Here is a 15,391-nt window from a genome sequence, read left to right on the forward strand (position 1 = left end):
CTCAGCTTTCCAGTCTCTTTTGTTACATTTGCTCCAAGATGATCAGAAATAGTTTATTCTAATGCTAAGCCCTCCTTAAACTGTGAGGATTTCATTAGCTAAGGTTCACTATTATTCCACTGAAGCCTTAAGGTTGGGATTTGTGTCAAAAAAGGACTAGAAATCCTTGAATATTTTCTACACTGTATTTTCCCAGGGGTTTGTTACTTACTATATATAAGGACCTTTATTTTTTCTTTGAATGGAGTATAGAGGCTCACATTAGAAATTTGACTTCAGAACCAAAGAGGACATTTTGGTCATGCTGTTTTCATCATCAGAGGAGGGCAAAAACTCACAGAGATGCACACAATAGAACATGGCATCTCTAAATCTTTTATGAAGTGCTGTTTGRTTGTGCAGTTGTAATTTAAAAGTCTTTGTTAGATCCTCTCAGTATTGCAATTACTTTTGTATAACCTATGTTTTCATGTATTCAGATGATTTATTAATGGAAATTATGGTGGATAATATGTTGTGTTATAATAGGTATATGTTTTCTTTCTCTAACAGGAAGGAAATCATATGCTATGGCTAGGAATCAAATGGTTGTGCTACTGTAAGGCATTCTATGAGAGAATTGAACAGAGAAGTTTAGTCTTTTTTAAAGTTTTTTTTAAAAAATATTTCATGTGTTTTTTAAAAATGTGGCAGATTTAGTTTAACAGTTGGACTAGATAATCTTAAAAAGTCTTTTCCAACATAAATGATTCTATGATTCTGTCATCATGATGCACAAAATATTCCATAATAGAGAAGGCATACCTAGAGTCAAACTCCAGTGCTTTCTTAGGAAGCTCAACACCCAAATATATTAACTTAAACATCTTGGTCTAGGTTAAATAAATGCAGATTTATTCAATATTTTTGAAAATTTATTCAATATGTTGCATGTTTTTGCTTAAGAACATTTTCTCCAGTATTAGACATGATTGGCTAATGAAAAAGGCCAAAAAACTAGGTGAAAATGCTCAGTAAATACAATATTAGCTCATGGATATGTGAACACTAACACTAACAGGAAGTTGCCTACTATTTTTCTTTCCCTCATGGATCTTTTGGCCTAAAATGTGACAGTTGTTTTATGGCTTGTTAGCTYTAATAAGCACAAAGTCTTTAGTCTGAGGTTTTGAGTTAACCAGAGAGCTGTTTTACTGCTAACCTCTGCCAAGATGTTGTCCCACAAAGCCCATATGGACGATGATTCATGCCCACAACTGAAAGACATGGATTTAAGCTCATGTCAGTCACTTCTTAAAAGTGACAGGGTGATTTAACAAACKGTGCCTTGTACATGAGGAAATCCTAGGGAAAAAAAAAAGCTTAAAAGTAGATGTGTTAAAAGCATTACTTCTACTGAGTGAACGTAGTTCCTGCATTTATTTCCAGGGGAAAAAAAAAAAAAAAGGGTTGAATGAACTGTTAAGTCATGTAAAGATAGCCAGGGGTTAATATATCATGGTTTCCTCTGGGATTTGCATGTTCTTTATCTGAAGTGCTGTGCTTTGTTGCAGGGAGAAAACCTGCTGCTTGAAAGGGCTTAAATGTCTGAGTAATACAGCTGTTTTCCCACTAATCCGGTTATGGGCTTTGATAGCAGCGAGCAGGAGATGATGGGGGCAGCAATTCCAGCCCAGCACGTCGTGATTTAGTGACTTGGTTTCAGATGTTGACACAGAGAGTGTAATTTGTTTGTGATTGTGGGTATTGTGCRGGAGAAATGTATTTTAAATCTGTAGAGGTGCAGAAAACCACACAAAGGAAAAWCCTCCCTTACAGCAACAGATGTGTTAAAGGTCAGGAGCTGTTGCAGTTTTTAAGTTCACTTAGCCTTTGTAAAATTCAAAGTAGTGATTGCTGTTTAGGAACTGGAAATTAAATGTCATGAGCRTACGAGATAGAACAGAACTGTGCTCTGGGAGAATTGAAAGCTCATCTTCTCTTGTGCTGTTGTGCACATTGAGTAAACTCCAAGGAAAGGTGATTTCTACATCAGTTGATTTTAAAGAAAAAGCTATGCACCCAATCTATAAAATTATTGTTGAGGATAGAAACAATCTGTGGATGATAGACCTCTTATTCCACTGATTCTTAATAGCAATTTTTCATGTAATTCTACTGTTCAGTGGTTACAAACCTGTTTACTTTGTCTCCCTTACTCCTAAGTTGGTATAATCTTTGTGCATTCCTAATCAAAATACTTAAATATGATAACAGAGGGAAAAGAAAGTTTTGTGAAAGTCTTTTCATGTTATTGAAAGGCTCTTTTCCCTTTATGCTACATGATCCATCCTATATTCTGCAGTTCATATTACCCATATTACCTTAAATAAGGGAGACGTTCCTTCCTTCTGGAAACTAGTTTCTTAAGTTTGTTTTAAAAATCAATTAACATGCCATGGCTGAAAATCTTACCCTGAAGTCCTAGTGGTGGGAGGAGGATGCTAGATTTTACAGCCAGCTCGTAAGTCATGCTTATACTATCTTTGCTAGAAATTTTAGCTTTGTATGACTGTAATACTGTTCAGTTGACAAAAACTCACAGAATTTTATTTAAAATTAACTTAAAACTTTGTTTCCTTTGTTATTTCAGTGTAATGTTTTTATTGGACCTGAAATTAAATTGCATACTCAAATAGTATGACAAGTTTTTTTACTGGGTCTTTGAATTTTTACCGAGAAAAGTTCAGTGGTGCTTAGATTTTCCAAACAACATCACTATTTGTGGAAGAAATTAAACATGATTGTGGTATCAGTGGCACTGAAGTATTTCTGTTAGTGGATCTAGAGAAATGGAAAGGACTGCTGAATGAAGGAGTTTGCCAATGTACTTTGCTTTYTACTTTCTCATTTTCCTTAATGGTCAATACTAAGGAGAAAATATGAAGATGCCTGCCATCTTTTTCATTATTTGACAAATAAAAAAATAGATAGAGAATCAGGTTCCCATTATAATGAGCATGTCTGCATAAGCACCTCTCTTAGTGATTTAATCCTGAAGCATTTCAGGTAATGAATCACAGAGCTGCARTTAAGTATGCAAGCTCCTCAGCATCATAGCTGTGTGAGGCAGTAAACAAATACATGTAATTCCTTTTTTGGCATGTCTTGGGTTTTTTCGTAATCAAAGAAAAGTGATAGGCAAGTTCCAGGCTGAGTGTGGAGCTTCCTGATTCTCTTAACAGCAATCCATCTAATTGACCTTGCAGTTTCTCTTAAACTGAATGGTTCATTTTCAAGGAAAGGGGGAACAGTGATAGCTGCAGAGAAACACATTGTCATAGGAATATTCCTAAACGGAAAATCGTTAGCATTCCTTAATGGTAGGTCATTAGCTTGCATTTTCCATATTCAAGGGCCAAGTGAATTGAATGTTTTTTTTCAGTGCAGGAATATTTAATAAGCACTGTCAGTGCAGGGTTAAACAAAGCTCAAGAGAAGTTAKGATCAAAATCTAGTGTTCAATTTCTGTATTGCTGATAATTGCACATAGAGCAAGGCTGTGTATCTATGGAAATACATTTATGGAAATACATCTGGAGGGCATGTTCAGCAAATGTAATGAAGATGAGTATTCTGCAAATAACAATGGAGTAAATYTGGAAATTATGGAAACCAAGGGATTATTAAGAAGTTAGAAATAATTTTCTTTTTAGCAGCAGGAGTTACAGTAGTATAAACAACATCATGGAATATTTATCTGCCTGCAGAATTTTGTTGTTTTTTTACCTTCCCTCCAAAAGGAAAGTCAAGAAAGGAGTCAGTGAAGATATGTTAAAAACTTTCAGGTGAGGCTGGAGTTGAGAGGAAGATTAGGGTTGGGAGGATTTTACATTAGCTGACTTTTTTTGAAATGAGATTGACTTCAATGGGACCCTAATCCTCACAAAAGCAAATTACACCATTTATTGTCAAGAAAAAAAAAAGAGTGAAGGTTCACTAAGAGTCAAGCTTCTTTCAATCTTCATCCAACATGATGAAATAGAAATGGTTATACAGCTTTAGTTATGTGGCTAGAGACAACTTTTCCTCTAAATAGAGTATGGATTGATGGTTCACCTTCCCTCCTGGAAGGCAAATTATAAGTATTTGAACTTGGATTTTGACTGTGACTCATTTGTTGTGGCTGAATACTGTTACATAAATGTGGAACAGGCCACTAATTTAACACAAAAATGATTGGCTCTGATTTTACAAAAAAAAAAAAAAAATTGCAGGTGTCTTCTCTGAGGACCAAAAATGTTTTACAGGTGGTTTGTTTGTTCTAGTAAGTTCTGAGTGCATCATCTGAAAAACTGGGTTTGACACATACTCACAAACTCTCAAAATTTGACCTTTTTTTGACTCTTCTGAGGTACAGAAATAGTCTAATGACTGATGTCATCACAGATGGGACGTGCTCTTGTTGGGGAAACTCTTGCATCCACAGGCTCTCAAACCTGTCAGGTAAAAACACTRCARGAATCACTAGTTGAAGCCAAATAAATCTGAATGGCACATAAGTAGTTAATATGCCTCTAAAAATTTCAAGGAAAAATTCTTGTCATCTTCATATCAATATTTAATGCCTTTCTGGGAGATGCACTTTAAGCAAACATCTACCACTAAATGTAATTGTTATGGTTTATTGCAGAAATAGCCAAGGGAATTTTAATGACCTCTGATATGTGGGTGGTGAGACAATGCAGGGGATCTACCTGAGTCTCTCATTGTTCCTTTTAGCCTTAAATCAAAAATATGTAAAGATTTTGGTTTGTTGGTTGGGTTTTTTTTTTTTTTTCCTCTCTGTTTTGTCCTGCCGACTTAAATGTTTATCCCAAGTAGTTGTTCATCATGCACCTCAGTTATTAATGGACTGGAAAGTGCTTAGTCAAGTTTTTGTGATACAAACACTGTAACTTTCATCTTTGCAGACAGGGAATATTTACCAATTACCTTTTTCTTTTCTCTGTACACTTAACAGTTTTGCCATGTCTATCTAGCCACAGATGTGTTTTTTCTCTTATCCCTAGTGTAAGTAAGAATTTCTTGTTAACTTCATTTTAGCCAGCCCTACAACATTGTGCAATAAGACCAAAAGGCAGCCACTTACATGACACAGACATATACAAAATATTCTGTGACAGAGAAGTGAAAATGAAGTGTTGCTTTCCTGGCCCAGTGATAATACTCCCTGTGGTACTTGCTTACATTTTTTTCTAGGATATCTGGCTTAAAATAATATGTCAGTGTGTAAAAACCAATATAACATAAAAACCATGTTGATGTTAGTGCAGGGTCAGTTCTCTCTCTGAGAATTACCAGGGCTCAGACCAGGGCTGTGTCCAGAAGCCAAGTTGCCATGTTCACCTCAGAACTGTGCACAAGCCCCTAAACCAATCTACAGCCAGAYAGATCCCACACAGAAGCTACTCACRTTTTTATTCAAGGACYATCTGGCCTYRCTTGATACACAGCTACAGGATTTAGAAAGAAAGAACGTGTTTCAACATTTTTTTTAAATTTCTCATTTAAACTGAGCCTTAGCTCAGCTACAAAAAACCCTAAGTTTGAATTTTTAGAAGCTTAAGTTATTTTTCTTTTCAAATTCCGAAATAATAACCAAGCCATCTGAACTTTGGCATTTATTTGTTTATGCATGCATTATTTTACCTGCCAGGGGAAGGCATATTATTCCAGATTCAACATCCCAAGAGAGCTGAGACTGCTGCAGCTCTGTGCTACAGATCCTACCAAATGTCTTCCCAATGGGCACATACACATGTGGCACATGTATATGCACATACATACATTACATATATTTGCATATWTATATTTATTTATAAATATATATGTATATATCATGGTATCCACACATATAACACAAACAAATGTCGAAAAATGTCTCTGTCACTATTAGAGACCTCTAGGACCACCAACTCTATTTTACCCAATCTTTTTATCTCCAAGCCACCTAAATCCATCCCTTTCCTTACTCTTATTTGAGGGTTCTTCCCTTAAATAYTCCATGCTAAGTCCTGTGCAAACCTGAAATGCATTGTATGGTTATTACCTGCAACTTTAGCTTCTTGTGGAAGAAAAAGGTTCGAAGTGTAAAAGACAATAAAGGCATGGAAAGATTTGGAAAAGGAATAGGACAAATCTTAAGATCTGTTTCATTTTTTGATCTGTCACAATGCATTAATTCTAGGTAATAAGAGTGCTTGAGTACATAAAGAGCCAAAGGGAATGGAAATTAGAAGCTCACATTCTACATTAGGRTGTCAGGAGCAGGAATGTTGCTGGAAACTGTACATTTATTACTGTACTATATAGCTGACAGCTCCAGGTGACCAGAAAAGTCACCTCCATTCCCACTTTGAGGGATTGCTTTGGGCATCAATACACATTTTTATTGTCTCCTCTTAYAGCTGTCAAATGTCAGGGAGTCAGATTTCTAACAACACATGGCATAGGTGTCTGTGATCTCCAGAATAAATCTGACTTCTCTAGCATATTAGTARCATTTAAAAAGAGTAGTTTATAAAAAGTAGTATATAAAATGTCGTATTTAAAATGCATAGTTTAGTGGTATATAAAATTATTTGATGGCTTTACCTCATGGTTCCACTGGTTAATAAATCTGTTGGCTCTTTCCAGTTTCCGTATTTTCAGCAAAGCACAAATCTTACTAAAGAATCCCATACTTTGTCAGACTTATCATTGATCTTGGAATGTTTTATGGCATGTCAGATGCTGGACACAAAATGCACTGCTGAGTCAGCTTTCTCACTAGGAAACTTTTATTAGGGAGTGTTTGTGACAATATCATTAAAATTTGTGGTGGGAAAATGGTTTCTTGAACAATAAACTCATTCCTTACCAGTGCAGAAGAGGCTGGGCTGGGCAGGCTTTAATGATTCTTCTGGAGAAAAATTATTTACCGTGTTAGTGGGAAAAAAAGAAAATGGAGGCTGTCCATGAGTTTTGAGACAGGGTGGAGGCTATTTGTTCTGTGATCCCCCTTCTAAAAACACACTTTCTAGAAAAGTCATCCATTTCTTGGGTAATAGTGATGGCAATGCCTTAGCTTAGAGTGAATCTGAAGGATCTCCTAACTTAGGCAAAGCATGAATCAAGTACTCACYGACTTCTCAAGTCTCACACTTCCCAGACTCACACTTTTCTGTCCTGCCTCTCACTTGGCTGCCTTGGCAGCAGCATCTGCCGTGTCAGCAGCACTGCTGCAGCTTCCTCCCTGCTCTGGAGCTCCAGGCACCTGTCCAGCCAGGCACAGTGCTCTGCCCTGCCRAGAGGACAGGCACATCAAAGATGTGAGAAATCACAGGTGATTGTATAGCCCCTGCCATCCCTTTGCCTTGTGTGCTTGTGCTGAAATGTGTATGTGTCTTGTAACTTCTTGCACAACTAAAAATTAATTTTGATTTTGATACTCTGAGTAGCAAACTCACATACCAGGAGAATTTATAGATATCAGTTTAATTCTTTGTTTCTGATGGCCAGCRAGGGGACATGAGGAATGTCAGGGAAGTTCAGTGAGAACATCAGGAGAAGGCTCTTCCTGAGAGGAAGTGTCACTCTGGTCTGGCCAGAGACAGGCTCCCCTGGGAACTGGTCATTACTCCAAGCCTGTCAGAGTTCAGGGAGTGTCTGGACAATGCTCTGAGTCACGTGGTTTAGTTTTTGGTAGTTCTCCATGGAGCAGGGACTTGGACCTGATGATCCTCACGGCCCCCTTCCAACTTGATATATTCTGTGATTCATCTTTTTGGCAAGGGTGCTTCATGTTTTAAACAACTTGAATTTGACTGAATGAAGATTTTCCCTGCCAAGCGCTAACAAAAAAAAAAAACCAACAAACATCTACAGAATAATTTTCTAGGAAGTCTCTTCTTGTTCCAGCTCTCTTCCCCAGTTCATCTGTGGAGCAGTGCCATGCAGGGCAGGCTACAGGGCTGCAGCTCTACAGCAGTGCTGGAGTTTAGATCAGCCAGCTTCCCCTGGGAGATGCTGAAGTTTACAGCACTGAATTTTTCAGCAGGAGTCAGAAACACATGATTTCAAGTAAATAATACATGCTAACTTAGCCACAGCAGCATAAAAAGACCATAAATTTCATCTTGCTAAGCAAATCCATCTTTCAGCCTGCGCTGACGTTCTGTGTTGTAACTCTGGGATTGGCAGTGCAGCRTCATACTTTATGGTCTGAACATTAATCCTGTGCTCTTAGTGGGAGCTTTGCATTGATTTATGTGCAGATAATAATATTGGCTATAAAGGTTAACAAAGCTAACTGAGAGCAGACTTTGGCCTGTTATTCGGTCTTCTCCCTAATAAGGGAAAACACCAAACCTTACATTATTCCGCAATAATTTTTTCAAGAGCTATTTAGTGGTCTAACAGTTCTACTGTTGAATTCTGCTAACTCTGCTCTGTAGTAGACATATATATGTTTCATGGTGAAAAGAAATGTGATACATTTTAAATTTCAGGAAATACCAATAGTATAAATTAGCATATTATCCTAATTTTGTTTTATTGATACTTGCAATACATTTTAAGAAATGCAGACATGTTCCTTCTGRGTATTAGAATAAGTTTATTTTATTTTCTCTACCAAGTATATACAGGATTCTACTGATGACTCTGTTCATCAGGCATAGAATAGGAGAAAGAAGTCATTATATAGGAAGATTTGAATGGTGAACTTTGATATAATGGTTTATTTTCAGGCATGTCAAATTACAAACCTTTATTTCTTGAACTGCCTCAGATTTTCTGTGTACTGAGAATTTACACGGGAATAAAACTTTGCAAATYGCTTTCATACTATTCTCTAAATGGGTTCTGATAAATATTTATAATATCTTCTCACTGCTCAAATACAGATTCTAACTGGCCTTATTGAAGATTCAGTTATTCTTGGGATTAACCCTGAAATCCTATTACCGAGCCTAAAGCAGCAGGAGGAAAAAAAAAAAGGAAAGAAAATACAAAGCCGGATTTAGCTACAAAATGAAAGCCTGGTGAAATCAGATCTATTTCACTATTGCTCATTTAATACGTGTAGATACAACTGGGTCACCAAGCTGATTTAGCCACGAGGTAGAAGTAGCATAGCAACAAACCTCAGCAATTGAAAGGCAGCAGCAGTAGTATCTGAGTAAGTCTTCAGCAAGCTCATTATGCTTTCCTCAATTTTCAGTTTTCCTGGAATGATGTTACTGATTTATTAACCTGTCGGGATCTTGGTATTTTAAATGTGTAAATTTTATCCCTATAGCAAGTTTAATTATAGAAATTATTGCCTGGTTCAAGTTCATATTATTGTCTTTAAAAATTAAACATGTATGAATGTTTAAAAATGCACAACTTATAGTTTAAGTCAGGTTCTCATTTTATGTCAGAAATTTTGGAAAGGGAGGTTTTTATCTAGGTTTTTTTGTTTGTTTGTTTGTTTGTTTGTTTGTTTGTTTGTTTGTTTTTTTTAACTTACAAATCCAACTTCAGAAGATTCTGATTAAACATGTTATGTTGAATCAATAGATGTCGGTAAACTAACTGAGCGAAGAGGAAGGCAGTAGGTAAGGATGGTTGGGAAAACCTGAACTTCTGCATGGACTTGGTCCTACATACTTGGTGTGTATTTTATCACTTCTACAGATTTTGGAGGTGCAGAAGGACATTTAGAAAGTAGGCTGATTTACAGCTTTCTCATAATTTTCATCCTCCTACAGCTGAGACCTCTTGTGTTCAAGATGTGGAAATTTTCTTTGAAGAAGGAAGTTTATATAATATAAGTTTATATAATATAAGTTTTTCCAATCATTTGGAACACTAATATATTTTATTGGTTTAGTTGAAATTAGAAGTTTGTGCTAGTCAGAGAAAGTACCAACGTCCTCCACCAGAAATGTAAAATTCCACATTTCGTAGTAAAACCAGCTCAACTCTTTTTGTTTTAGTGCCACCTAGTGACTAAAACTTGAAAATATTTTTTTAAGTTTCAGTTTATTGGCATTTGTTTTTGCATTTTCCAGTAATGAGATGCTTTACAGAAGATTTTGTCTTTTTCAAACTGATTCTCAGAGCTCGTGCTGATTTCCTCAATTTCTTCTCGTGAGAATTTATGTAAAATTATTGCTATGGTTTTTGAGAACTGTTGCTTTCCTTAAGGGAAAGTGCATTAATGATTGGTCTGGACAGCATTGATAAATGTTGACTGAAGCTTGCTTTCCTGATCATGTCAAACAATTAAGCAAATACCTGTGTGTGTATTATATTTATATATACATATATATAAATATATATATTTTTGTATGATGATGTCAGATACAGCAGAAAAAAAATAGAGTGTCAGAAACAGTAATAAGCACTTTCTGATAAAGAAAAATTCGTGCTGCAAGATATCGCTCTCTAATTCTTTAAAGCATTTCTCTTTTTTTTCTGCTGTTTTCAAAGTCTACTTTTTTTGCTAGCATTACATAAATGTGAATTCTAGGACAGTGCAATGGAAGGGGTGTACTGGGTTTCCTTTCATAAAAGAAGCAGAATCAATTTAAATGTTTTATTTGTATTTAAATAACCTCCTACACTTGCCAGCAGAATGATTGACATCGGATTTTGGATTTATGTGCCTTATATTTATATCCCTTATATATCTCCTCAGAAGATGGAGATCTGTTTAGATTTATAGAGAGGGATAGATGGCTATACAGAAGAGAATTTGAAATATTAATAAATTCATACATTGCCTCTGAAATCAGGGATTTTTCTTTCACAGTGCTGTAGTCTTCAGAATAAATGCCATTAACTGTACATGCATTTTGAAGTTTAAGTGGTAAAATGTGTATGTGAAATCATGCTTTCAAAATCTGTGCCCTATTTGAACGTGTGGTTTAAATGGCTCATAACAAAATAACTAATAGCAAGTTAAAAGGCAAATCTGAGGGCTTGGAATTGTTAGCACAAAGGAAAGGGAAGAAGCATATTCTTGTAGTGGTGAATTAAGATTTAAGCTTGTGACCATGCCTTTGCCTTGGATTTACTTGTTTTATGTTCTGTTGCTTTACTTTTCTCACCAATTAAATGAGAAAAGTTTGGAGCTATTTCACAAGGAGTCCAAGATACTCAGTGATGTTTGAAAAGGACTGTGATGTTAAAGTGTGGGTGGCCCWGGGAGTTTTATGCCATGTGTAACTTCCTAAAGCTTGTCAGCTGGGGAGAGATTGTCCAATATCTGTAAAAGGCAGGTTTATTAAAAAAGTTCCCAGTSGATMGGGCAGTTTGTAACTGCTAAGCAGGKAATGTATTAAAAAGAATGCAGTTTTGGGAAAMAAGAACCCCACGATATATTATGAATGGTTTGGTTTGGGGTTTTTGGGTTTTCTTCTGATCTGTTTTGTTTTCTGGTTTGGGGTCTGCTTTTTTTTGGTGGGGCTTCTTTTTGTGGTTTGTTTTTTTTTTGTTTGTTTGTTGCTTGATATCTTTGACCTTTCTACTTAAATGACTCAAACATTTTTCAGTCCCTGTGTATCCCAATGCTTAGTACTGATACTTTATTAATTTCATTTTTTTTTTCCCAGAACATTTTATCCACCCCCTTTATTTTGCCTTATATTGCCCTCTTAATGAGCACATTGTCTGTAGGGTTTTATTCATTTTTTTGATCTGCATATCCGCAAAGTGCTTAGCGTAGGACCAGATGAAGGAAGTAAATCAACATTTCTGTTTCACTTCCCTTAAATCACCTAATCACCTCATGTTGTGGTCGCAGTTTATTTATTTTGTAAKAAGGATTTCCAGGCTGAGTTTGTGGAAAAAAGGCATCTTTTAGTAATGTGTAAGTAGCTATTCTGGAATTAGAAGAGCTCTTCACAATGACAACCTTCTATTTTCCATAAGTTCATCTCTTGGGGCACTGTGGATTGCAGAGGTCTGTGTGTCTGGAGGAGCCCCCAGCTCGATGGAACCACCCAAGGGAGGGGAAAGGTCTTGAGCATTTAAATATTTTGCTGCAGTTCTGCATAATTTTTCACTGTTTTTTTTCACTTGGTTTTCACAAGTTCATCTTTTTTTTTTGAATCAGAAGATAAAGTCCCTGTAAAACTGTCAGATTTSTATTTCTGTTTCTGACTTTCTCCAGAATGACAAAGTTTAAGCAGYATTAGACTTAAAGCCCTTTGTTCAGAGTTTCATGTTAAGTTGGATTGATTTTCTTATTTTTCAGGTTCTTGAGTTGCCCCATAAATGGCCCAAGATTTTACTGGTGCTTTGAGGTCAATGAGGTGAAGTTCTCTTGACACATTTTGTGCCCCAGTAACAGGTTTAGGTATTCCTAAATWTTCCTAATATTCCTTAAATATTCCTAATCYTCCTTAGATAYYCCTAGATGTGCCCAAACCTGTGAAGAAGAGATCCTAATTTCCTTAGAGTGGAGCATTTTTCTGGGACATCCCAAAGGTGGAAACTGCAAAGGATAAAAATAAATGGGGTTGTGAGAAATTACCTAATGAAAACTGCATTTAGATCCTATACCTTGCAGGTATAATTACAAGAMAAATTTAATTATATTAATACTTCATGATGCTTTAAAATAAAACGCTCAAGGTTATCCTGTTTTCCATGATTTGCAACTCTTTTGCTGCAAGCTCCTCTTATTTTAGCTTAGATAAGGAATAAACTTTTCATATAGTTTGAGAAGTAGAAGCTGTCACTGGTAGTGACATACTGTATAGGAATGGTTTGCCTCCAAATGTCATATATTGTTTTGTAAGTGAATCACKGAGCCCACAGCACCATAAACAAATTCCATTTGTTTAATTTTTACCAATAGCACTTTAGTGAAATGCTTATATTTACTGCAATAATTAGGGGGAAATGCCAGCCTGRTGAATACCCAACTGACATGTTTCACGTATATACACTGAGAGTACTTTGTTCAATAAGGTATGGATTGTAATTACCTTATTTTTACACCTTTGATRAGATTTGATTTTGTAAGAACATGGAGATTCTCAAATGGCAGTTGATTTTTGAAAGCTTGCATGTTCTTTCTTCATTTAAATACTAAGTGATTGTGTGTATTGTTAACTGATTTTGAAGAAAGCTTGTGAACTGAAATAAGCATTATCATGGTACTTAGGAGTCAGACAATGTGACCAGTAATCACTAAAGGCTTACAGGAGTTATGAATTAAGATGTGTAATGATATGAAGGCTTTTTTTTTTTTTTTTTAATGGAAATTCTTCCGTTACTTCAGTACTTACTGGAGTTCAAATTAATTAAATGAACCCCTGAATTTTCTTTCCCCCTCTGAGCATTTTCATCAGTCACATTTGAACCTCCTCTTCATCTCCTAGCAAACAGGGAAATGTTCATTCTGGAAGGCTCTTGTTCCATCTACCGATTCCTTCATCTAATCAAAAACCCTGCTCATCTGCTCTTCTGACTGGCATTATCATTAACGTTGACTGATGTCTCTGAAAACAGCTGGCTCCTATATTTGCTTAATTAAATTACAGCATTTGCAGATTTTGCTTGATGTAACTCTCCATTCTACAAATGTGTCATTTCTCTCCTTCATTTTGAATCAKCATTTGTGAATCTGCAGATGCAGATGCTTGGGATTGACCCTTTATTCACTTTACAGCATATGTGAGTGCAGGGCAATACAGTTTAATCTCTAGGTGTAGTAAGGAAYAGTTTCTTTGTCAGCTGCCTCCACWGTTTGAGCCTGCATTTCTGAAAATTGTTAAAATATAATTTTTATAGCCATAATTAGCAATCCATATGCTAGAGACCCTACCTTCTTAGAAATAATTATCCTGATGTATTTGCAGGCCTGCTAACAAGCAATTWAGATTGGCAGTTTAATATTGGTGACATTCCAGGCAGAAATATTCTCTTGTCACTAAATTTTCATTTGAATGTCTAAACTTCTGTTTGTTATAGCCAACATAAGGCAGGCACTGGCCATAGGAGTGAATTTATGGTTACTTTGATATCAGGTCAATAAATAGTTTCTGTCTAATATCACAGATGAAGCAGAGCAATGTTTTCACTTCAGTTTTTCAGATGTAATTGCCTTTTATAGGGCAGATCTGCCTGCTAGGTAAAGTTTTTTTTCCTGCTTTCCAGAACTAGTACTGTAGTTTTATCCCAACTCACAATATGAATTGGTTTTCAGATTTGGTATTTATAAAATTACTTTATGTCTGTAATTTTCCTTTTGTGGCTATAAATTTAGGTTAAGGCAAACTAAAATAATTCCACAGCACAATACTCTTCACTCCCACATGGTTTATGTATCCAATAATCATTAGGTGATTTACTGGTTACTTCTGTAAGAAACATCTTATTGGAAGCACCACTGAGTGTGTCAGCGTTTTGCATCAAAGTGAACTGGTTAGAGTTGTGTGATCATCTCAAAATATGCTGGGTTTTCTTGGCCCCAAAAATATTTTTTTTTTTTTGGGAAATATGGAATACATTACAAGAACATTCAGTGTAACTTCCAAATAAAAGGAATTGAAATACTAGGCATTATTAAAATTATTTTAATATTATTAATCCCTTGGTCTTTTTAAGTTTTGTTTGTTGTAAGTGTCCTACAAGTTACAAGTTGGTGTTTGCTGCTGACTGCAGTTCTGTCTCTGTACTTGGTGACTTATTTTAGGCATGAGGAAGTCTGAACATTTATTGAAATCTGTGACCTKATTTACCWTTTATTCYATAGAGCACTATTGAACTAATTAGMTGTAGTGAGACTTAAGCMAAYGAGGCCTGATTTTTGTGTTATTTTCAGTCTTTGCACCAGTTTTACAGCACAAAAAGACATTTAAATTTACATTCATTGAAGATCCATAGTCAGGAAGAGGTAGAATAATCTGCTTTCAGTTGAGATATAAATTGGGAGGTCTGTACTTTAGTATATATGAATATATGTATATTTATTCAGATACCAAACTTAAACTAATCTTAAACTGATTTTGACTTGTGCAGACAACATTTTGCACTTAAAAAAATTTATGTGGCTCTTTTTACTTAATTCAGAATAGCATATGAATTAATTTTTCAGGGAGTAGTTGTTATGGRSATGTGGGTAAGAGAGCAGAAGTACRTCTGTTCTCAATACACAAATTTGYATTGRTATTAAAAGTATTCTCATATTTGCAGCTGTACTCTCATGTGCTTCCAAGAGTGTATTTTGTTTTCCATAATGTATATATATATATGCAGTAATGGAATCTGACCTGCAAGTTACGAAGTAAACCACCAAACTAATTTGTGCAATGTGGAAGTCACCTGATAACTCAACCAATATTTTTCAGTGAGGAAAAAAAGTAAAATA

At 35.7% G+C, this 15,391-nt stretch overlaps 1 protein-coding gene across 2 annotated transcripts in view; it reads left to right on the forward strand.

The window, feature by feature from the left end:
- The window catches only part of CACNA2D1 (calcium voltage-gated channel auxiliary subunit alpha2delta 1), a 355,899-nt gene that overhangs the window by 262,513 nt on the left and 77,995 nt on the right, over nucleotides 1-15,391 (forward strand). The gene's annotated exons all lie outside the window — the stretch shown is intronic.

The sequence above is a fragment of the Malurus melanocephalus genome, unplaced genomic scaffold (genome assembly GCF_030028575.1).
Source record: "Malurus melanocephalus ecotype Western Australia unplaced genomic scaffold, MMel_1.1 scaffold_294, whole genome shotgun sequence".
Taxonomy (NCBI): domain Eukaryota; kingdom Metazoa; phylum Chordata; class Aves; order Passeriformes; family Maluridae; genus Malurus; species Malurus melanocephalus.